The sequence below is a fragment of the Bos mutus genome, chromosome 25 (genome assembly GCF_027580195.1).
Source record: "Bos mutus isolate GX-2022 chromosome 25, NWIPB_WYAK_1.1, whole genome shotgun sequence".
Lineage (NCBI taxonomy): Eukaryota > Metazoa > Chordata > Mammalia > Artiodactyla > Bovidae > Bos > Bos mutus.
In genome coordinates this window covers 34166183-34189399 of record NC_091641.1, presented here as the reverse complement: position 1 = coordinate 34189399, position 23217 = coordinate 34166183, and the positions used below count along the sequence as shown (strand labels likewise).

Below are 23217 nucleotides of genomic sequence, written 5' to 3'. Positions count from 1 at the left end.
AAAAATTAAACTCAGAGACTAAAGGACTGCATATGAAGTATTAAATAGAAATAAAGAGCCAAGAAATTCCATAAATAAATATTACACTTTGAGAAACAAAGAACAGATAAGGAGACAAATATTTTTAGCAATAATTGGGGAATCATTTTTCTTATCTGAAAAAAAATCCACATAATTTCTATGAGCCGAACTCAATAGTCGAGGCGTCTATGAAACATTTCTTACTGAATTATTTTAATTTCAAGATTAATAAAATAAATTCTAAGGACCTCCCTGGTGGTCTGGTGTCTATGGCTCCACGCTCCCCGATGCAGGGGAACAGGGTTCGATCCCTGATCTAGGAACTAGATTGCACCTGCAGCAATTAAAGATCCTTCATGCCACAACAAAGACCCGGTGCAGCCAAATAAATAAATTAAGTTAAAAATAAGAAAAATAAATAAAGTGCCTATAATCAGGAAAAAGGAATACAGGGAAACAAAGTAACAACGGAGCAAAATATTAATAGTTCACGTACTCACTTATCAGAGGAGGCTGGCTGCAGTATGGAAAGCAGACAGCAGGGGGCGAGAGAGAGACGCCCGAGGCCCTGACTGGGAAGTAAACCGGCAAGGCTGGGGGACCCCTGGACAAGTGCCTGCTCTGGATGCTTCATGGATACAAAGACAGTACAAGATGTGGCTGTGGTGGTCTGGGACATTACAGTCACATCCCGCCGGCCAGGAGATAGAAGTTTACTGTTGCTGCGTGGCTGTAAGGAGGTGAGTATTAGCAGCAGCTCCTTGTGAAGTGAAAGTCGCTCAGTCGTGTCGGACTCTTTGCAACCCCATGGACTATACAGTCCATGGAATTCTCCAGGCCAGAATACTGGAGTGGGTAGCTGTTCCCTTCTCCAGGAGACCTTCCCAACCCAGTGATCGAACCCAGGTCTCCTGCATTACAGGCGGATTCTTCACTAGTTGAGCCGCCAGGGCAGCTCCTTACTACAGCATGAATAAATAAAGAGCCCAACTGCAAGACACTCCCTCTCTCAGCATGTACTTTAAGCCCCAAGGCCAGTTAGCTGAGTGTCATACTGGGCCACAGGCTTGAGCCACCCAAATACCACATCTAGAGGTTTTTCCTGTGCATTTGTAAGATCATCACTATTTACTCCTGTCAATTCATCTTTCTGAGCTTCAGTTTCTTCATCTGTAAAACAGGATCCTTAAGATTATCTCCATCAGAGTGTGGTGAAGAGGATTAACTGAGATAATGCAAGCAACATGCTTAGCACAGGGTGCTCAGTGGATGTTCACGATCACTGTTGTTGTTCAGTCACCAAGTGTCCGACTCTTTGTGACCCCATGGACTGCAGCACACCAGGCTCCTCTGTCCTTTACTATCTCCCGGAGTTTGCTCAGATGCATGTTCATTGAGTCAGTGATGCTGTGTAACTGTCTTTCCTCTGTTGCCCGCTTCTCTTTCTGCCCTCAATCTTTCCCAGCATCAGGGTGTTTTCCATTGAATCAGCTCTTTGCATCAGGTGGCCAAAGTAGTGGAGCGTCAGCTTCAGCATCAGTCCTTCCAATGAATATTCAGGACTTATTTACTTTAGGATTGACTGGTTGGATCTCCTTGCAGTCCAAGAGACTCTCAAGAGTCTTCTCCAGCACCAAAATTCGAAAGCATCAATTCTTCGGCACTCAGCCTTCTTTATGGCCCAACTGTCACATTTGTACATGACTACTGAAAAACTACACCTTGGACTATATACTAAAAGAATAAAGATTTTTATTGAGTATTATAAGATGCTTCCATAGCCTTTAGATAAACCACATCACAACTCATCTACAATCAGTCAAACCCAACAGCAATTCATTCTTTCACAAACCATGTGTCAGGACAAAAGTCCCTTCAACTTACAGTAAGATCCTACTCAAGTCTTGTGGGCAGAGTTTGGGGAATTACATCTGTATTTTCTTGTAATGTCATTATTAAGCTATTATGGTGTCTCTGATGGTAATGAGGGCAGGAGGATAAGGGGACGACAGAGGATGAGATGGCTGGATGGCATCACCAACTCAATGGACATGGGTTTGGGTAAACTCCGGGAGTTGATGATGGACAGGGAGGCCTGGTGTGCTGCGGTTCATGGGGTCACAAAGAGTTGGACACGACTGAGCGACTGAACTGACTGACTGACTGATGGTAAAGAATCTGCCTGCAGTGCAGGAGACCCGGGTTCCATCCCTGGGTCTGGAAGATCCCCTGGATAAGGGAATGGCAACCCACTCCAGTATTCTTGTCTGGAGAATTCCACAGACAGAGGAGCCTGGCGGCCTACAGTCCATGCGGTTGCAAAAAGTCGGCATGACTGAGCAACTAACACTATTCACATTCCACCACAAAGCTGACCCTCCCACAAGACTGTGACTTCCCTGAGGACAATGTCTCTGTCCTAGTCATTTTGCCTTGACCATTCAGGGTTGGAGGGGCGAGCTGTGTCCCTGTCCACAGTGCTGAAGTTGCACAGGCTGGGTATTCCTTGTGATGCTTCCTCTCCAGCCCATTCACACTACCCTCTATAGAGATGCCCTCTGGAGTTGCTCTGACATCAGCCCTTATCTGATCGCCCAGATACATTAGCTGAATACAGCAGGTAGTAAAAGGGATCCTATCACATGAACTCACTGCTGAAAAACACACCCTGTATACGCATGCATTCATTTTTGTAGAACATATATTGTAGTGGTGGTGTTCAGTCGCTCAGTCGTGACCCGGTGGACTGCAGCATGTCAGGCTAACCTGTCCTTCATTATCTCCCCAAGTTTGCTCAAATTCATGTCCATCGAATCAGTGATGCCATCCAACCATCTCATCCTCTGCCATCCCCTTCTCCTCCTGCCTTTAATCTTTCCTGGCATTGGGGTCTTTTCCAATGAGTCAGTTCTTTGTATCAGGTGGCCAAAGTATTGGAGCTTCAGCTTCAGCATCAGTCCTTCCAATGAATATTCAGGACTGATTTACTTTAGGATGGACTGGTTTGATCTCCTTGCAATCCAAGGGACTTCTCAGTATGTAGAAGGATATATACCAAACTATTGATGGTCTTTATCATCTTACATTGAGACTGGTCACTGCAAGGGGATTGCTCTTTTTTAACTTATGCTCTTTTGTATTTTTGTTTGTTTTAACAATAACCCATACTTTATTTCTGTCAAATACATCTGAAAATAATGTTTAACCAAAAAACACGGTTAGGTGCTTGCTTCAGCACATATACTAAAATTAGAACTATACAGAGAAGAATAACATGGCTCCTGCACGAGTTGTCATGAAAATTCGTGAAGCATTCCATATTTTTCAGACGTAAAGTTATGGGAAACGAAATCATGGTTATCAAAGGGAAACATGGAGAGGGATAAATCAGGAGCATGGGATGAACATACACACACTACCACATGTAAGACAGATAACCAACAAGGACCTACTGTATAGCACAGGGATCTGCTCAATATTCTGTGGTAACCTGTACGAGAAAGAATGTGAAAAAGAACGTGCGTGATAAATCACTTCAGTCGTGTCCGACTCTGCGACCCCATGGACTGTAGCCTGCCAGTCTCCTCTGTCCATGGGATTCTCCAGGCAAGGATACTGGAGTGGGCTGCCGTGCCCTCCTGCAGGGGATCTTCCTGACCCAGGGATCAAACCCTCGTTTCCCGTGTCTCCCGCATCGGCAGGCAGATTCTTCACCGGGGAGCCACCAGGGAAGCCCCTAGCTGATGTGTTCTGCCAGGCATCTGTAAGCCAAATAGATGGTTGCTTCATGGCACTGAGTTTGGGGCGGGTACTTAGTGTTGCTGTCATAGCAACTGGAGCAGCTGGTAAGAGAGGGAGTCAGAGTCTGACCTTGGGAGTCCCACGCCTTCTTTTCTCTCCCTCCCTGCTTCTCCCCCTCTCACTATCTGGTGATCCGCCTGCATTATCAGCAGCCAGCAGCCTCCTCTCTCCCAGCCTGGGGACCTCTGGCTAATCTCAAGAGCAGTCCATTTGTTTGGAAAATAAAAAATTAGAATTCAAAGACAATTGTTCACCAAATGTGTGAAAGCAGCTCTCGGTAACAGCTGTGGTTCTTTCCATAAAGGAGAGCCCCCAGCCCCCAGCCCATGCAAGAAAACCACAGAGCCAAACATAAAGTAATGAGTCCGTCTGTTCACTCCTGCCGCCCAGGCTTTTGCTCAGATCACAAAAGCTCTTCCTCCTTTCTTTTTTTTTTTTAAATAAAGTCTCCAAAGATCTGAGGGCCAGGCATTGTCTTTTCTGTGCCTACCTGCTTCCCTCCAAAACAGGGAGGCTCATGCTTTCCACATCATTTAGCATTAGAAAAAAAAAAGATGTACTTAACTCCTTCTGGGCAGCGTTTCTGTGAGCCTTCAGGCTGCAGAGCCAAGTTGGGCTGAATATAGTCCTGTATTTTCTTCCTTCTGGGCATGAGTCAATTAAGACTCACTACAAGGGGACAAATGAAAAAACTCAAAAGCAAAAACCCAACAATCTCAACCTAAGTTGTTAAAAATAAATAATCATTAAAATAATAATATTATATAATAATAGTGGGCTTCCCTGGTGGCTCCCATGGTAAAGAAGCTGCTTGCAATGCAGGAGACGTGGGTTCGATCCCTGGGTCTGGAAGATCCCCCCCTCTGGAGAACGGAATGGCAACTCACTCCAGTATTCTTGCCTGGAGACTCCCATGGACAGAGGAGCCTTTCGGGCTACAGTCCATGGGGTGGCAAAGAGTCAGACACGACTGAGTGACTTTACTACTACTAAGAAAAAGAAGAAGAAATTCATTTCCTTCCGTCATGGGGAATTTCAGGCATGGCTTGACTTTGGGTGAGACTGGATCCAGAGACTCAGGTAACAATAGCATCCAGACCCGGAATCTCTGCCATCCTTGGTTTTGCCTTCTCTGTGGCCACTTCAGTTTCCAGCTTGTCTTGGGGTTCCCTGGCAACTTCATATTCCCCATATTGCCAAACCAAATGCAGAGGGAGACAGAGTTTCTCTGTCCAAGAGCTGGAAAAGAAGGAAGGTTGGAGCCTTGGTTTCTCTGGCTGGCCCTTCTGGGGTCATGGGCTCTGCCATGAACCAATCACCACGACCTGGGGATGGACCTGTTAGTTTCCCTTGAGTCAAAGGCTGTGAATTTGCCCACGCAGGAGGTTGGGGAGAAGGGGACCACAGGGACTGTAACCACAGGGAAAAGAGAGGATTTGGACGGCCAGGACATATATAGCCACTGCAGGGCAGAGTTGGAGTGTGCTGAGAAAGCAGCGTGAAATATCCACAGTGCTATCAACACTCTCAGGGCATTCACAGGAGGTAATACAGAAACGGTCATTATACACCTTTGAAAAGATGCTGAAAACAAGGTCCTACTATATAGCACAGGGAACTATACCCAGTCCTCTGGGATAAACCACATGGAAAAGCATGTATGTTGAATGTGTGCCAAGTCACTTCAGTTGTGTCTGACTCTTTGCGACCCTGTGGACTGTAGCCCACCAGGCTCCTCTATCCATGGGATTCTCCAGGCAAGAAACTGGAGTGGGTTGCCATTCCCTCCTCCAGGGGATTTTCCCATCCCAGGGATCCAACCTGTATCTCTTATGTCTCCTGCACTGGGAGGCAGGTCCTTTACCAGTAGCGCCACCCGGGAAGCCCACATATATATCAAAATAGAATGTATATATGTGTGTAACTGAGTCACTTTGCTGTACAGCAGAAATTAGCACAACACTGTAAGTCAACTATACTTCGATCAAGAAAAAAAAGGAAAGAAAGGACTTTCCTGGTGGCTCAGTGGATAAGAGTCCACCTGCCAATGCAGGGGACGTGGATTTGAACCCTGGCCCAGGAAGACTCCACATGCCTCGGAACTACTAAGCCCAGGCGCCACAACCACTGAGTCCTTTCTCTGGAGCCCTTCAGCTGCATCTACTGAAGCCCGAGCACCCTGGCAACAAGAGAAGCCACTGCAATGAGAAGCCCCGCAACTAGAGAGCAGCCCCCACCGGAACTAGAAAAAGCCCTCTCGCAGAAGGAAAACCCAGCACAGCCATAAATAAATAAACAATTTTTTTTCAAAGTCCTGTTCCATCCTCTTGCCCACACTTGGAAACAGATAATGTTATTATCTCGCTTTCCAGATGAGAAAATAGAAGAACTGAGTGGTCAAGTAAGGAACCCTAGGTCACACAGTTAATAAAAAGCCGATCTGGGCCTTCAAGCCCATCTCTCTCTGAGGTTAAGGCTTCTTTTTCCTCTTTGAAACATTAGACTAAAGGAGTGTTTTAGGTAAGTCAGGTATGGATGGGGTTGTAGCTGCTGTCCCATTCAAGAAAACCTCAGCGCAGGAATGTCTTCAAGGTCTCACCACGGCCAGCATTTACAGCTTGCCGCAGGTATGTGCTGGGCTTCCCAGCTAGTGGTAAAGAACCCGCCTGCCAATGCAGGAGACACAAGAGACACGGGTTTGATCCCTGAGTCCGGAAGATCCCCTGGAGGAGGAAATGGCAACCCACTCCAGTATTCTTGCCTGGAGAATCCCATGGACAGAGGAGCCTGGCAGGATACAGTCCATAGGATCACAGAGTCGGACATGGCTGAAGTGACTTAGCACGCATGCACAGCTGTATGGGGACTGCTGGTCTGGGCCCACGTCTGTGGCTTCACCTGGGTCAGACAGTCCCGGCCAAGAAGGCAGAGGCAGGATGAGAATGCCAGCCCAAACTGTGTGGACCCCCTGGCCTCCTCCCCTCAAAGAGCTCAGGGAGGCCAAGAACTGGAGGTATGAGCAAGTCAGCAGAGTGGGGCGGAAACGGTGACTCAGCCCCGGGTCAGGATTCCCAGCTCCTCGGCCTGAGGGATGAGTCATTACCTTGACGCCTTCAATTTTCACACTTCTAACTCTCCCAGCCTCGCCTAGGATGATGAGGAAGGAAAGCTCCCTGCCCCCCGGGCTGTGCCCCAGATGACCTTGAGTTCAAATTCAGTCTTTGCTACTTACCAGTCAAGGGACTTTGAAAGGACTTCCCTGTGGTCCAGTGGTTAATCCATCTGCCAACTCAGGGGACACGGTTTCAATCCCTGGTCGGGGAACTAAGATTCCACATCGTTGTTCTTCAGTCACCAAGTCGTGTCTGACTCTTCGGGACCCCGTGGACTGCAGCACGCCAGCTTTCCCTGTCCCTCACCAACTCCCGAAGTTTGCCCAAGTTCATGTCCACAGACCTCGGGGCAACTAAGTCTGTGTGCCACAGCTACTGAAGCCCGAAGGCCCTAGGGCCCCTGCTCCACGAGAGAAGCCTGCAAACCGCAACTAGGGAAAGCCTGTGCTCAGAAACGAAGACCCAGCGCAGTCAAAACAAAAGCAAAACAAAACGAAATTCAGGCTCTGCTATTTGTCAGTTAAGCGTCTCTCGCTCAGTTGTGTCCGACTCTTTGCGACCCCAGGGACTGTATCCTGCCAGGCTCCTCTGTCTGTGGGATTCTCCAGGTAAAAATACTGGAGTCGGTTGCCATCTCCTCCTCCAGGGGAGCTTCCCGATCCAAGGATCAAACCCAGGTCAAAGGAACTTTGACAAATCACTGAGTTCACATTTTCCCATCTGTAAACTGGAGGTGATAATGTCTGTCTCGCTAGGCTCCTTTACCTGGTTGGTATTTCTTGAGCACCTACTATGTGCCAGGCATGGGGGATATGGTAATAAACAAAACAGACAGACTTCCTGCCCTGGTGAAGCTTACTGGGAAAAAAATAAGAAATTATGTATGTGTAATGTAATATCAGTTGCTTATGAATACAGTGAAGAAAAAGCAAATGGATGAGGCAAGAGAGGGGCAAGAGGGTTGAAGAAGACAGTTTCTAGTGTTCAGCATGGGCCTCCACATATTAGGGCCTCAGTGAAGAACTATGAATTCTCCCTCTTGTAGCTTCAGGAAGGAAGGCCCACATGGTTTTCAGCACAGAAGGGGCTTCCCTCCCTTGGGGTGATGCCAGGTGACAATTCCCAAGCAGGGTCCCAGGACTGGGCTGAGGGTTCCCAGCCCCCACTCAGTGTATGCCTCTGTGTGTGTGTGTGTGTGTGTGTATGCATGTAATGTATTTTTTTTAATATTTATTTATTTGGCTGCATGGAGTCTTAGTTTCAGCATGCAGGACTTTCAGCTGGGGCCTGTGGGATCTAGTTACCTGACTAGGGATTGAACCCCAGACCCCTGTACTGGGAGCACAGAGTCTTAGCCACTGGACCACAAGAGAAGCCCCTAATGTGTTTTTTTTAATTGAGGTGAAGTTCATACAACATAAAATTAACATTAACCATTTAAAAGTGAACAATTCAGTGACTTTTAATATATTCACAGTACAGTCATCATCTCTATTTAGTTCCAAGACATTTTTCAGCACCCCAAAGAAACCTTGTATCCACTAAGCATTCACCCTCCATTCCTCCTCCTCCCAAACTCCTACAAACCACTAGACTTACCACTTCAGGACACTTCACGTAAATGGAAGCTTACCATATGTGACCTTTCGTGTCTGGTTTTTTTTCACTTGGGATGTTTCTGAGGTCCATCCACATTGTGGCATGTACCAGAACTTCATTGCTTTTTATGGCAGGATATGGCTCAGACGGTAAAGAAACCCCTGCAGTGAGGGTGGCCTGGATTCGATCCCTGGGTTGGAAAGATCCCCTGGAGGAGGAAACGGCAACCCACTCCAGTGTTCTTGCCTGGAGAATCCCATGGACAGAGGAGCCTGGTAGGCTACAGTTCATGGGGTCACGAAGAATCAGACACAACAGAGCAACTAAGTACAGCACAGCACATTACTCCATCACAGGGACAGGCCATACATGTTTATCCCTTAATCAGTTTAAGTGTATCCTTACGTTTTATACTCTAGACACGTCGTGTGCCCCATCCCAGCCCTGAGAGCTGATTCCACCAAGTTCTAAGAGGGAGCGAAGTGAGACGAGGAAGGGAGAAAAATGAGTACAGGGTGCATTAATGGGCAGGGTACCATGATGGACTTTGGGGACTCTTTCCCTGGGGCTCCCCTGAGGGACTGTATGGGGTGGGCAACCAAGCCTGATCGCCACAGCTACTGAGCCTGTGCACCATAGAGGCTGCAACAGTGAAGCCACCATGCACTGCAGTTAGGAGCGGCCCCTGGTCACTGCAGCAAGAGAAAGCCTTCGTGCAGCAACTAAGACCCAGAGCAGTCAAAAAATAAAATAAACACATAAAGCTTAAAACAAGTGGGTGCCTCCTGCTGCTATCTGGCAGAATTCTATTAGCTTTCTTCATAGCGCTTAACAGTTTGTGATTATTTTATTTATTGCTTCACTGATGTATCGTCTGTCTTGACCACTAGACTCTCAGCTGCATGAGGACAGGGGTTCCTCTTGTTCACTACTGCACTCCTAGTTCCTACTTCAGGGCCTGGCTCAGAATAGGAGCTTAATAAATATTAAGTACCCCTGGAGCATAGCTGAGTAATAAAATAAATGAACCCACCATACAAAACACGCTGTTGCTACGTCGCTTCAGTCGTGTCCGACTCTGCGATTCCATAGGCAGCAGCCCACCAGGCTCTGTCCCTGGGATTCTCCAGGCAAGAACACTGGAGTGGGTTGCCATTTCCTTCTCCATTGTGTGAAAGTGAAAAGTGAAAGTGAAGTCGCTCTGTCATGTCCGACTCGTAGTGACCCCATGAACTGCAGCCCACCAGGCTCCTCCATCCATGGGATTTTCTAGGCAAGAGTACTGGAGTGGCTTGCCATTGCCTTCTCTGATACAAAACATACTGATGTCATATTTCTACAGTCCCAACGTATACAAATTACACTGTTTCCAAATATTAATTAACAAAGCCTTTGGAATTTCCCTGAGGGGTTGGCCAAGGGTGCTTCCAAGTGGATGATCCAAGACGCAAATAGAGCGAAATGATTTCTTCTGGGTCATTGATGACTCAATGTCTGGGAATAGAAACATACTCCAAAACCTTTGCTCTAGTTAGTCAAGGTAATTATTAGGCACGATAATTAGGCTCGAGTGTCATCAGCCAGGCTGTTTTGTGACCTCTTGAATGTAAAACCTGCACTAATTCTGCTCTAACGAGAGGATCTGTTGTCGTTTACCATCCCCCAAACTAGTTTTGCTTTTTTCTGGGCGATCAAAATGTTTCTCTCAAAATACAATCTTTTCAAGAATAGATGCTTTGACTCACTCACTGTCACATTCTGGGATCGTCCCTCTAATTATTTCCCTCTGATACAGTTTTTGTTTCTCTGGGTTTCTTTTTATTTTTGGTGTTGGGGTTTGAAATTTTTTTCTTATGAACTTTTCAATATTTTTATTTATGGCTGTGCTGGATCTTCGTTGCTGAGGGCTTTCTCTAGTTGCGGGGTAAGAGCTCGTTTCAGTGGCTTCTCTTGCTGCAGAGCATGGGCTTTAGAGTGAGAGGCTCAGTAGTTGTGGCTCTTGGGCTTACTCGCCCCACGACAAATGAAATCTTCCCAGACTAGGGATTGAACCTATCTCCCCTGCAATGGAAGGCAGATTCTTAACCGCTGGACCACCAGGGAAATCCTAAAAAAATTTTTTTAATTAAAATATAGTCTATTTGTCATGTTTCAGGTGTACAGTAAAGAGATTCAATTAAACACACATATATTTTTTCAGATTATTCTTCACTATAAGTTATTACAAGATATTGAATATAGTGCCATTTTGGGGAGGTTATTTTTAGAGGTCAATTCTGATCTCCGTACGAACTCTTCTGGCTCATTTATTGATTGAATCAGTATCCATGGCGCCCCCTACTAGGAGCTTCCCAGGTGGCGCTAGTGGTAAAGAAACGGTCTGCCAAGGTAGGAGACAAGAGACACAGGTTCCATCCCTGGCTGGGGAAGATCCCCTGGAGGAGGGCATAGCAACTCACTCCAGTATTCTAGCCTGGAGAATCCCATGGACAGAGGCGTCTGGTGGGCTACAGTCTATGGGGTCGCAAAGAGTCGGACACTTTGAAACGACTTAGCACTGCCAGGAGCAGGGCTCTGTGACCACACCTGGGATGATTGGGAAATACAGTTCTCACCCCAAAAGAAAAGCCTTCATATTTCTGTCAGTGTGAGGAGGAATTGCAGCATTTAACTTATTACTTTATTTTCCTCTTGACCTGTTCTCATAGCCAACATTTCCTGAGGTCTTATTCTCTGTGACGTACAGCCTTGGCATTGCTCAGTTAATCCTTAAAACAGACTTCAGAGGAAAGTTACCAGTAGTGCTATTTTTATCATCCCCACTTTACAGATGAGGAAACTGAGGCACAGGGCTTCAGTAACTGGTCCTATGTCACAGTGCTGGTGGGTAAATGATGGTTGCCAGATCCAACCCAGGGAGCTGATATCAGAACCTGTGCTCTTAAGCCACCACCAGACTCAGTGTACTAGAATTTTCCATTGTCCAGAAAAACTTTCAAGTTCTCTGACATTGCATGTTCTGCATATTCACTCAATAAACATTCGCCAGTGACTCTCTGTCGGCAAGGTCCGACGGAGGCGATGAGCAGGGTGTCAAGATGAACCAGGGCAAAATCTTGCCCTAGAAGCAGAGCAGTCTGGGGGAAGGATCAGGATTTTGGAGCAAGATCCTGGACTCGAATTCTGGCTTGGTCAGTAATTAAGGTTGCCAGATTTAGCAAATAAAAATATAGGTCACCCAGTTAAATTTCAGATAAACAGTGAATAATTTTAGTGTCACTATGTTACATGCCAGCTTTTGTTATATTTTATTTGGCAACCTTACGGGTGATTGCTGTGTGACGGTGGGTACATGACTCAGCCTCTCTGATCTCAGACTGCCTGTGTTCAAAATGAAAATACTGATCCCCATTTCACATAGTAAAATGGGCTTGGAGGAGTAAAAGCACATGTTTATATTAAGTATGCACAATGCTTCAGCTTCTCATAACTGGTCCATTTTCACAGAGAGCCCACTCCAAACTGCTCCATGCAGTAGCTTGGGTCAAAGGACTTTTAAAATCAGCCCAGGCCAAGGCCTACTGAAGACTCTTTGAGGTTCCCATGGCGCCTAGACTAAAGCCCACAGGCATCTGGATGTTTCTAAAGTCCTTCAGGCTGTAGTGTTCAGAGCAAAGACCCTTCTCAGGAACCCACCCTAGAGACTAACCCCATCCATATCATTTTTCTTGAAACCCATCTTCTCTTCCCAAAGTCTAGTGGCCAGGACAGTAAGCTCTTGATGTGAAGGAGGAGGGAAAATGCATGGGGTTTAGGGTATGAGATGTTGCAGTAATCCAGTGCAATCCCGCCAGATATATTTTGAATCCAAATGCCTCTCTCCAGCCTCTTCCCTCCTCTCCATAATGGCTCCCCTAGTCCAAGGACCACCACCTCTTCCCTGAATAATCTAAATAAACTTTTTAAAAAAATTTTAATTTAATTAAAAAAATTTTATTTTGGCTGCGCCACACAGCATATGGGATCTTAGTTCCCAAACCAGGGATCAAACCCATGCCCTCTTTAGGAAAAAAAAAAAAAAAACAACCCATGCCCTCTGCAGTGGAAGCTGCTGCTGCTGCTGCTAAGTTGCTTCAGTCGTGTCCAGTTCTGTGCGATCCCATAGATGGCACCCCACCAGGCTCCCCCGTCCCTGGGATTCTCCAGGCAAGAATACTGGAGTGGGTTGCCATTTCCTTCTCCAATCCATGAAAGTGAAAAGTGAAAGGGAAGTCGCTCAGTCATGTCTGACTCTTAGCGACCCCATGGACTGCAGCCTACTAGGCTCCTCCGTCCATGAGATTTTCCAGGCAAGAGTACTGGCGTGGGTTGACATTGCCTTCTCCATGCAGTGGAAGCACCCAGTCTTAACTGCTGGACTGCCAAGGAAGTCTTTCCTCTTTTTCATTTTTAATTAATTATTTTTTGTCTTAAAATTTTTTACATTTTATTTTGGAGTACAGTTGATGGACAGTGTTGTGTTAGATTCAAGTGTTTCAATAAACTTCTTACTGGTCTCCCTACTTCCACACTAAAAAGTCACAAGAGCAAAATTTTTACTACAAAAAAATTTTTTTAAATAGGCAAAAGTAGAGGGAAAAAAATGAACACAATTTCAACAACAATTGGCTCATCAGCTCATGACCAATCCAGTTTCATCCACTCCCCAGACCTCTGGGATTTTTAATTTCTCCTCCCCAGGATTTTTTTTTTTTTAATTTCAGCCTCAAGGAAAGGAAAATGTGAGTTTTCATTAGTTCCCCTGCAAATGTATTGCTTATTATGGCATCAGCTTTATTCCAAAATTTCTTCAGGGATTTGCTTTTGAATCCAAAGTTTTCATACTCAACACCAAAGTTTAGAGATCTTTTTTTAAAAAAAGTTTCTCTCCTGCAAATCAAAATACTTGGCTTTCAAGATTATTGTCTCCACCATGAGTTTCAAAAGCCTGCTTAGGAACTCATAAAAGCCAAGAATTTGGCTCTTTGGAGCTTTCTTTTTTTAAAAAATTGGTTTGGGTCAAGCTTCTTCTCTAAGGAATGTATCCAGGATGATTCAGGACTCAGCCTCAATACTTGGTTTTGTGGAGAGTCACAGGATTGCTTTTAAAAAGGGAACAAACACAGCATTGCTGTCTGTGCAGAAAATGTTACCCAGGGCTATTTTTATTGTCGTTAAAATAACGATTTCAGTGAATTTAAATGATTTCTCAGAATACTCACAGATGTGAGGCCCATTACCCTGTTTTTCCAAATAGTTAAGCTCTTCAAGTACCATGTCTCCTACTAAAAACTTTCACAAGACCCTAACTTCCAAGCTTGGGGTGGTCATTTTCTCTTTAATACGTCAATATCCTGGGTGTTTCAGCAAGACAAGCTTGCTTCTCAGGACTGCACCAGTGCCCCCTCGAAAACCAGTGTTCTGGATATCATCTAGCATCCCTTGTCTTTTGAAAATTCTGCTTAGCTTTGTGCCATCTGATTTACTTGGTCATCAGCATTGGCATTAATGTTGAAGTTAGTCATACGTTTACACGCACACACAAAAAAGTCAGAGTTTTCTTTTTAGGCAAATCTACTGAAGTTTCCCAATATTTTTCAAGCCAAAAATCGCCCAGAATCAGATCTTACCCCGAAAGGATAATTCAGGCCCGGACATGATACAGACAAACCAAAGGGGAAGGAAGGAGGGTTAGTGGTGAAAACCACTTACTGAGAATAGAATCACGGGTGTTTATCCTGAGCTCAGCCAACAGCTTCCCTGGTGACCTGATGTGCCAATGGTAGGTTCAGTTACCAAGTGGGCAGTTTTCCTAAAGACAAAACCAGAATGCACTGAGTCCTTAAAGCCAGAGGCAAGAACACTTGTGTTTTCTTAAAGTGGCTCAAATTATCACCATTGGGTATGCCTTGATCGTTTTGTTCTTAATAATTTTTTTTAAAACGTTTTATTTTGTGTTGGGGTATAGCCAGTTAACGATGTTGTATAGTTTCGGGTGAACAGTGAAGGGATTCAGCCATATATATACATGTATCCATTCTCCCCTCTCATCCAGGCTGCCACATAACATTGAGCAGAGTCTCTCAGGCTATACAGCAGGTCTTTGTTGGTTATGCATTTTAAAAACAGCAGTGTGTACATGTCCATTCCCAAACTCTCCAACTTTTAATTTTGCAACTCTTAGATTTACAGCAAAGTTGCAAAGATAGTATAGATTCCCCATCTGCGCCCCCCCTTCCCCTCCATGGTTTTCCTGCATTATAAACATCTCACAATGTTCCCATATATATGTTACAATGAATAAACCAACAGGGACACATTTTTCACTAACCGCTGTACTGGGTTCAGATTTCCTTAGTTTTTACCAAATGTACTTTTCCTGGCCCAGAATCCCATCCAGGACACCACATGATCGCATGGACTCACCGTGACTCCCTAGACACCTCTTGGTTGTGACAGTTTCTCAGACTTTCTTGTGTGTGTGTTTTTTTTTTTCCCCAATTGAGTTGCAATTCACATACTACAATATCCATTCTTTCAAAGTGTACACTTCAGTTTTAACATTCAAAAATAGGGCAGTCATCCCTACTAATTCCTGAATGTTTTCTTCACCTCTAGAAGAAACCACACACTCAGGAGACTTCCCTGATGACCCAGTGGTTAAGACTCCTCATTTCCACCACAGAGGGTGCAGGTTAGATCCCTGGTCACGGAACTAAGATCCTACAAGCTGCACTGCATGGCCAAAAAAAAAAAAGTAATGAGTAAATGAGGCTGTATTTGTGAAAAAAAAAAAAATTGTAAAGAAAAAAAGGTACTATATTTAAAAAAGAAACTACACACCCACGTAGCACTCACTCCCCACAACCACAACCCCCAGCTCCCAGCAACTGCTAATCTACTTTCTGTCTTTATGGTTTTGCCTATTCCGGAAATAAATGGAATCATACAACAGGTGGCCTTTTGTGTCTAACTTCTTTCACTAAGCACAGTGTCTCCAGTGTTTATCCATGTTGTAGCAGGCATCAGCCCTTTGTTCCTTTTTCATGACTGAATATTATTCCACTGAGTGGATATAGCTTATTTTGTTTATCCATTTATCAGTGATGGACATACTCACCTATGGCTACTATGACTTCCCTTAATCATGTTAAGGAGTACTGCTTAGGTATTTTGTAGAATGTCCATGTGTTTCTCATGAGGATGCTACAGTTATGAGGAGGAAAATCATGAAGGAAAAGTACCTTCTCAAGGCCCACATTGAAGATATATGCTACCAGTAGGATTTTTCACTCATTAAAAAATTTTTTTAAAAATGTTTTGGTTGCCCAGCTCAGCATGTGGGGTGGTAGTTTCCTGACCAGGGATCAAACCCATGTCCCCTGCAGTGGAATCTCAGAGTCTTAACCACTAGACTGCCAGGGAAGTCCCTAAGATTTTTCACTCTTGATGTGAACTTGCTCACCTGGTGATGGTGACTGTCAGATTTCCACACTGTTAAGTGCTCTAATTTTAATTGACTATTGCATTGATTTCCTCTTCACTCTGGCTGTGTGGTTATAATTCTAACATCAATTTTTGCTTCCTAGATCTATTCAAAGAAAGGCTAGCTTTAATTTATTTGATTTAAATTCATGCTTTAAAGACAGATGTTTTATTTTTCAGATTGAAGACACTGAATTACATTAAAAGATTACACTGGAAAAATATAGATCATATTGAAGTGATTTGCAGTGATTTTCAAGCAAATATTTAATATCTAGTGTTGCAGGGGATATAGAGAAGTAGACATTTCATAGGCTGTCCAGAGTAAGAGCAGAAATGGGGAAGAAATTTGGCATTTCATACCCAAAGAATTAAAATGTGCCTCCTGAATACATCAGTTCTATGTTTAGAAATTTACATGAAGAAAGTAAACATGTGTGCAAAAATTTGACTAGCATAAAAAAACAAACAAAAAACTCAACTCAACTCAGTATGGTATTACTTGGAGGAACCAAAAATTGAAAACGACCTAAGTGCCCCAAATAGGAAAGTGAAAGCTGCTCTCTGCGACCCCTGGATAGTCCAGGGGATTTCCCAGGCCAGAACACTGGAGTGGGTAGCCCTTCCCTTCTCCAGGGGATCTTTCCAACCCAGGGATCAAACCCAGGTCTCTTGCATTGCAGGTGGATTCTTTACCAGCTGAGCCACCAGGGAAGCCCAAGAACATTGGAGTGGGTAGCCTATCCCTTCTCCAGTGGATCTTCCTGACCCAGGAATTGAACCAGGGTCTCCTGAATTGCAGGCAGATTCTGGAAATTAGCTTTAAAATCACAGATGTAATGCCACAATCCAACACCAACCAAACATTTAAAAGGATATAGGGACTTCTCTGGTGGTCCAGTGGTTAAAACTCTAAGCTTCCACTGCAAGGGACACAGGTTCAATCCCTGGTCAGGAAACTAAGATCCCACACACCAAATAGTGTGGCTAAAATAAGTAAATACATATGTACTTAAAATTTTTAAAAAGGATGTAACAGTGTGAGAAGTTAATCACAATTTTTATGTTGAGTGGATGAAAACAGGAAAATTCTAATTTTGTAAAACCAATGTATATATGTCTATACATAGAAAAAATGATGGAAGGATATATATGAAGATGTTACATTTGTTTTTTGAGTTGTGGGTCAAGAGTATGATTTCTTTCCATTTATTTGTATTTTTATATCTCCCTACAATGAATATGTTTTATTTTTTGATAAGAAAAATTAGTTTAATTTTAAAAGTTATTTTTTATTTACTCCATTAAATGATGTAATTTCTGTGTATTTAGTCATTAAAGCATGGCTTCCTTCATAGCTCAGTGGTAAAGAATCTACCTGCAATGCAGGAGACACAGAAGACGTGGGTTCAATCCCTGGGTTGGGAAGATACCCTGGAGAAGGAAACAGCAACCTGTTCCAGTATTCTTGCGTGAGAAATTCTATGGACAGAAGGAACCTGGCAGGCTAGGATTTATAGGGTCGCAAAGAGTCAGACAAGACTGAGCAATTAAGCATGGGCACGAGAGAGCCATTCAAGTGAACTTTAGAAAGACATCTGATACATAATTGTATCATCACACCAGACCAATCCCAGGCTACTGCTTATTTTCTGTATCAGCCAGGGTCCCTGCACCAGACAGGTGACCTCTCAGGTCTTCATCCCTGCTTCCAAGCACAGAGCTTCTAAAACCCTTGGAATTTCCTGAGTGAAGGGGCAGAGGGGGCAGTCTTCTGCTATTCACAAGAAAATGTTAGTTGCTCAGTTGCGTCCAACTCTTTGCGACCCTATGCACTGTATAGCCCTTCAGCCTCCTCTGTCCATGGGATTTTCCAGGCAAGAATACTGAAGTGGGTTGTCATCCCCTCCTTCAGGGGATCTTCTCCACCCAGGGATTGAACCTACCTCTCCTGTATTGCAGACAGATTCTTTACCGTCTGAGCCAGGGAATTCACAAGAAGCCCCTTTCAGTCACGCCTGAGTTTATGTTGATGAGCAGTATAAAGCGTTGCTTTAGTGTGGGGCCCCCTGGACAGCCTTGGTATAGGGCTGGTCACCAGAAGATCACGTGACAGCAGGGTTAGCACTCAGCTTCAACCAGTGACCTCTAAAAAGGGGTTGGGGGAGGGGACTGAAGACTTTATCAAAAGTCTTGAATGGTACCCTCTTTCCCTCCCTCCGCTGAAAGAAACCAGCTGTCAGGATGCGCGCCACCCCACGGGGTGCGGGGGAAGTTAATTAACATAATTATCACCTAAACTGCTCCCTTCCCCAAAGGGGATTACAGTGGGATACTCTTGGTAATTCCTCCCTTCATATCTCTCCCCACCCTACCCCACATTCCCAGCAACCTGTGATCTGTTTTCTATGACTATAGATTAGCTGGCATTTTTTTTTTATAACTTTATGTCAAGGAAATGAATCATAAAACACGTACTCCTTGTGTCTGGTTTCTTTCACTGAACACGAGTATTCTGAGATTCATCTGTGTCATATTGTGCAACAATAGTCCACCCTTATCTCAGTGGACCACTGGGTCCACGGTATGAATGTATCCCAGTCCATGTATCTTTCACCTGTTGATGGGCATTCAGGTTGCCTCCAATTTTTGTCTGTTATCCATAGACCTGGTATGAACTTTCGTGTATAAATGTGCACACAGGCTTTCTTTTCTGATAAATATCTGGGAGTACAGTGGCTGAGTCTTAATCCTAAGCGTATCCTGAATTTTAGAGGAAACTCTTGAATTGTTTTTTAATGGGATTGCACCTGTTTACATTTCCATGCATGCCAAGTCGCTTCAGTCGTGTCAGACTCTTTGCCACCCCACGGGCTGTAGCCCTCCCGGCTCCTCTATCCATGGGATTTCCCAGGCAAGAATACTGGACTGGGTCACCATGCCCTCCTCGGTTTAGAGCCCCGTGAGCACTCTAACAGGATGGTTAACAACCAGCACACATGAATACACTCAATGCCAAAGGTCCCTATCATTGTGATAACGCAGCCACCAGCCCCCTTTACAAATGCCCCCTGGGATGGGGCAGTGCTGTCACTGTTGAGACCCACTGGACCAGAGGCTCTTTGGTTCTAGGGGAAGGCAAGGATCTGCCGCCATTTAGGAGCCAGGAAAGTCGTGAACCCCCATACTTCTGAGCTGCACTCATGGTAGCTGAGGTCCAAGATGATAACAAGAGGGAGAGGTAATTGCCAGCAACACATCTTGGCTTGGCCTCACCTTCTGTGGTTCTTCAGTATCTGAAAAGACCCAGATGCTCTTTGTTTAAAGAACTAAGGTTGACACGCAGTGGAGAAGCCCAAGTGGTGATTAGAGCCTAAAGTCGCTGACCCATTTGTTTTCTATTCTTAATTTTTGTCTTTAGTCCTGGAGCCTCTCAGAGCCTCCCTGGGGTAAAAATAAATGGTGTTTGGTAATCCTGAGCTGAAAGGTGGTATTTAAGTCAAAAGCACACCAGAACTCAGCTAATTTGTACTAATCGCCTACACCAGCCACGAATCAGCCAGCGGGGAAAAACATCAGATGATGCAACCACAAACACGTATTGCTCCCACCTCAGACTCTATTTTCCTTTCCGAAACCTTCACCTCCAGCCCCCCTACCACACTGGAGAGGGCCTCAGAATCCCCTGAAGGCTCGTTAAGGCATAGATTGGCCTGGTCCCACCCCTTGCAGGTCTGATTTCTTAGGTCTGAAGAGGTGCTGAGAGTTTTCATTTCTGACAAGTTCCCAGGTAGTGCTGCTGCTGCCGCTGCAGGGGTCACACTCTGAGACCCACCTCCAGACTGAAACTCTTTTTTGTCAATGGGAAGTCCAGCCATGGCAGTGATTTTCAACCAAAGTGATTTCCCCCTCCCCCAGGAGACAAAATCCAGAGAGATTTTTGGTTGTCGTAACTAACTGGGGTGCGGGGGGTGGGCTGGGGGTGGCACTGCTTGACGTCTAGTGGGTAGAAGCCAGGGAAGCTGAATATCCTATAATGCATTGCACAGCCCTTAATTATTAGAAATCAATTACAAATAATGATTTGACCCCCGATGTTAATATTGCCAAGTCTGAGAAACCCTGAACTGTATAGGAGCATGCTCAAATAAATTAGAAAATACCCACAAGGGATAAATATTATGCAGCCATTGGGAATCCTTCTACTAAGCCCCCGAGCACCGCAACTACGGAATGTACTTACTTGTGTGCTTGGTTGCTCAATCGTGTCGACTCTGCAACTCCATGGGCTCCTCTGGACAGATTCTCCAGGAGTGAATTGTCATGCCCTCCTCCAGGGGAACTTACCAACCCAGCCATCGAACTTACTTCAGTCAGTTGAGTTCAGTTCAGTTGCTCAGTTGTGTCCGACTCTTTGCGACCTCATGAATACTTACTTACAGCTGCTAAAAAAAGTCATGAGGGCACCCCCAGCAGTCCAGTGGTTAAGATTCCATGCTTCCATTTCAGGGGGTGTGGGTCCACTCCCTAGTCAGGGAACTAAGACCCCACATGCCACATGGTGGCCACACAGGTGCACCCCGCCTAAATAATTTAACATGAGACACTCAATAGAATTGAGACACTCAATAGAATTGAAATCTATGTTCACACAAAAACTTGTACGCAAATATTCATAGCAGCAGCCTTATTCATAATAACCAAAAAGTGGAAACAATCCAAATGTCTACCAATGGATGAAGGGATAAATAAAATGTGGTCTCTCCAGACAATGGAATATTATTCAGCCATAAAAACTTGAAGTAGTGATACATGTTATAACACGGATGAACATTGTGTGCTAAGTCGATTGTCGTGTGACTCTTTGTGACCCCATGCACTGCAGCTCGCCAGGCTCCTCTGTCCATGAGATTCTTCAGGCAAGAATACTGGAGTGGGTTGCCATGCCCTCCTCCAGGGCATCTTTCCGACCCAAGGATCAAGCCCCAGTCTCTCGTGTCTCCTGCATTGCAGGCGGGTTCTTTACCATGAGTGCCACCTGGGGAGCCACTGGAAACATTAAGGTAAAGAAAGAAATCAGACACAAAAGGTCATATATTGTATGATGAGCCTTTTTCTATGAGATGTCCAGAATAGGCAAATCCAGAGACAGAAAGTAGACTGGTGGTTGCCATCGGCTCGGGGAGGGGGGAGGGAGTGAACTGGAAGTGAGTGCTCACGAGCATTGGGTTTCTTATAAAGGTCATGAATATGTTCTGGAATTAGATGATGGTGATGGTTGTACAATATCGTGAATATAGAACCACTGAACTGTACACTTTAAAATGGTGGATTTAATGGTCTGTGACTTAGATCTCAATAAAAAATTAATTTTCAGAAGGTGCCTTTTGTCCTAGTGTGCCTATAGGCTGGAAATGTATGGGCTGGCTGAGGTCTGCAAAACAAGGCTTGTAGGGTTTCATTTTGGTGACCTGGTGTTGGGGTGGGAGGCAGGTGGTTCCCGGAAAAGACCAGAAGTTTCTATACAGGATACACACTCAGAGTGGCAGACCCCACTGGCTGCTGCTGCTAAGTCGCTTCAGTTGTGTCGGACTCTGTGTGACCCCATAAACGGCAGCCCACCAAGCTCCCCAACCCTGGGATTCTCCAGGCAAGAACACTGGAGTGGGTTGCCATTTCCTTCTCCAATGCATGAAAGTGAAAAGTGAAAGTGAAGTCGCTCAGTCGTGTCCGACTCCTAGCGACTCCATGGACTGTATTGCACCAGGCTCCTCTGTCCATGGGATTTTCCAGGCAAGAGTACTGGAGTGGGGTGCCACTGCCTTCTCCAGACCCCACTGGCACCTGCCTCTATCTCCTTGATTTACACTTTGCCCATGACATCATCTCTCTGCTAGGACCTGTGATTCTCTGGTGAGCCCTTGTTCTTGTGGAAGTGGGCTTGACCCAGTGGATGATATGACTGATACCCACTCAACTTCAACCAACGTCAGGGACCCCAGCTTCCTCACTCCCGGAGGTCCCCAAGGGACTCACAGCAGTAACCCATTCATTAATGCACCCCAAGTTGGCTCCTCCGTATCTCTGCCTTCCTTCCTATTGTGGGTTCACCTCCCAGATCAACAGCTTTTGCTCTCTCATCCTCACGTCAGTTTCTGCTTCTGGGAGAACCCAATGGAGTAATTCTCTTCTCTTTTATTTTAAAAAATATTTTTCTAGAAGACAATATTTTCCTTATCAGAAAAAAATAATAAGCATTTAAAAATTAATGTTCAATAAGTACAGCATATTTTAAAATCAGCAGCAGCATCACCTGGGAGCTTGTTAGAAATGCAGACTTGGACTTCCCTTGTGGTACAGTGGATGAGAATCCGCCTGCCAGCGTAGAGGACACAGGTTCATTCCCTGGTCCAGGAAGACCCCACTTGCCGAGGAACAATTAAGCCTGGCGCCACCACTACGGATCCTGGTGGGTGCGCAGTCCAATGGGTCACTAAGAGTCAGACATGACGGAGCAACTTCACTTTCACTTTTCACTTTCATGCATTGGAGAAGGAAATGGCAACCCACTCCACTGTTCTTGCCTGGAGAATCCCAGGGACGGGGAGCCTGGTGGGCTGCCGTCTATGGGGTCGCACAGCATCGGACACGACTGATGCGACTTAGCAGCAGCAGCAGCCACAACTACTGAAGCCCTTGCACCCTAGAGTCCGTGTTCCACGAGACGAGAAGCCACTGCAATGAGAAGCTCATCCACCGAAATGAAGAGTAGCCCCTGCTCACTCCAACTAGAGAAGGCCTGAGGGCAGCAACAAAGACCCAGCGCAACCAAAAATAAAAATACATTAAAAAAGGAGAAAAGAAAGAAACGATGCAGATTCTCAGTGCCCCCCCCCCCACTCCCCAACCCCCGCAGCCCAGCTGCCCAGAACCGAACACTGCATTTGAATGCGATTGCCAGGTGATGTGTGTGGAGTGGTCGATTTCATAAGAGGACGTTTGAGGATGCAAACTGAGGTCAGACAGCGCGCCTGATGTGTAAACATCTTGTCTCAGGGAGAAGCTGCTTCTCTGGTGAGACCCACATTGGCAAAGGGACCGAAGCCTTTGTTTCTGTTTTTAGAAAACAGTGTCACAGTTTTCAGGACAATCAAGGAAT

General features: G+C 45.2%; 1 non-coding gene across 1 annotated transcript; it reads left to right on the top strand.

Annotated features, from left to right (window-relative positions):
- The first annotated feature begins 3243 nt into the window (after nucleotides 1-3243).
- Nucleotides 3244-3346, top strand: LOC138985665 (U6 spliceosomal RNA). The gene has a single exon (XR_011462710.1). It is a non-coding gene; the product is annotated as a U6 spliceosomal RNA (small nuclear RNA).
- Nucleotides 3347-23217: the final 19871 nt, after the last annotated feature.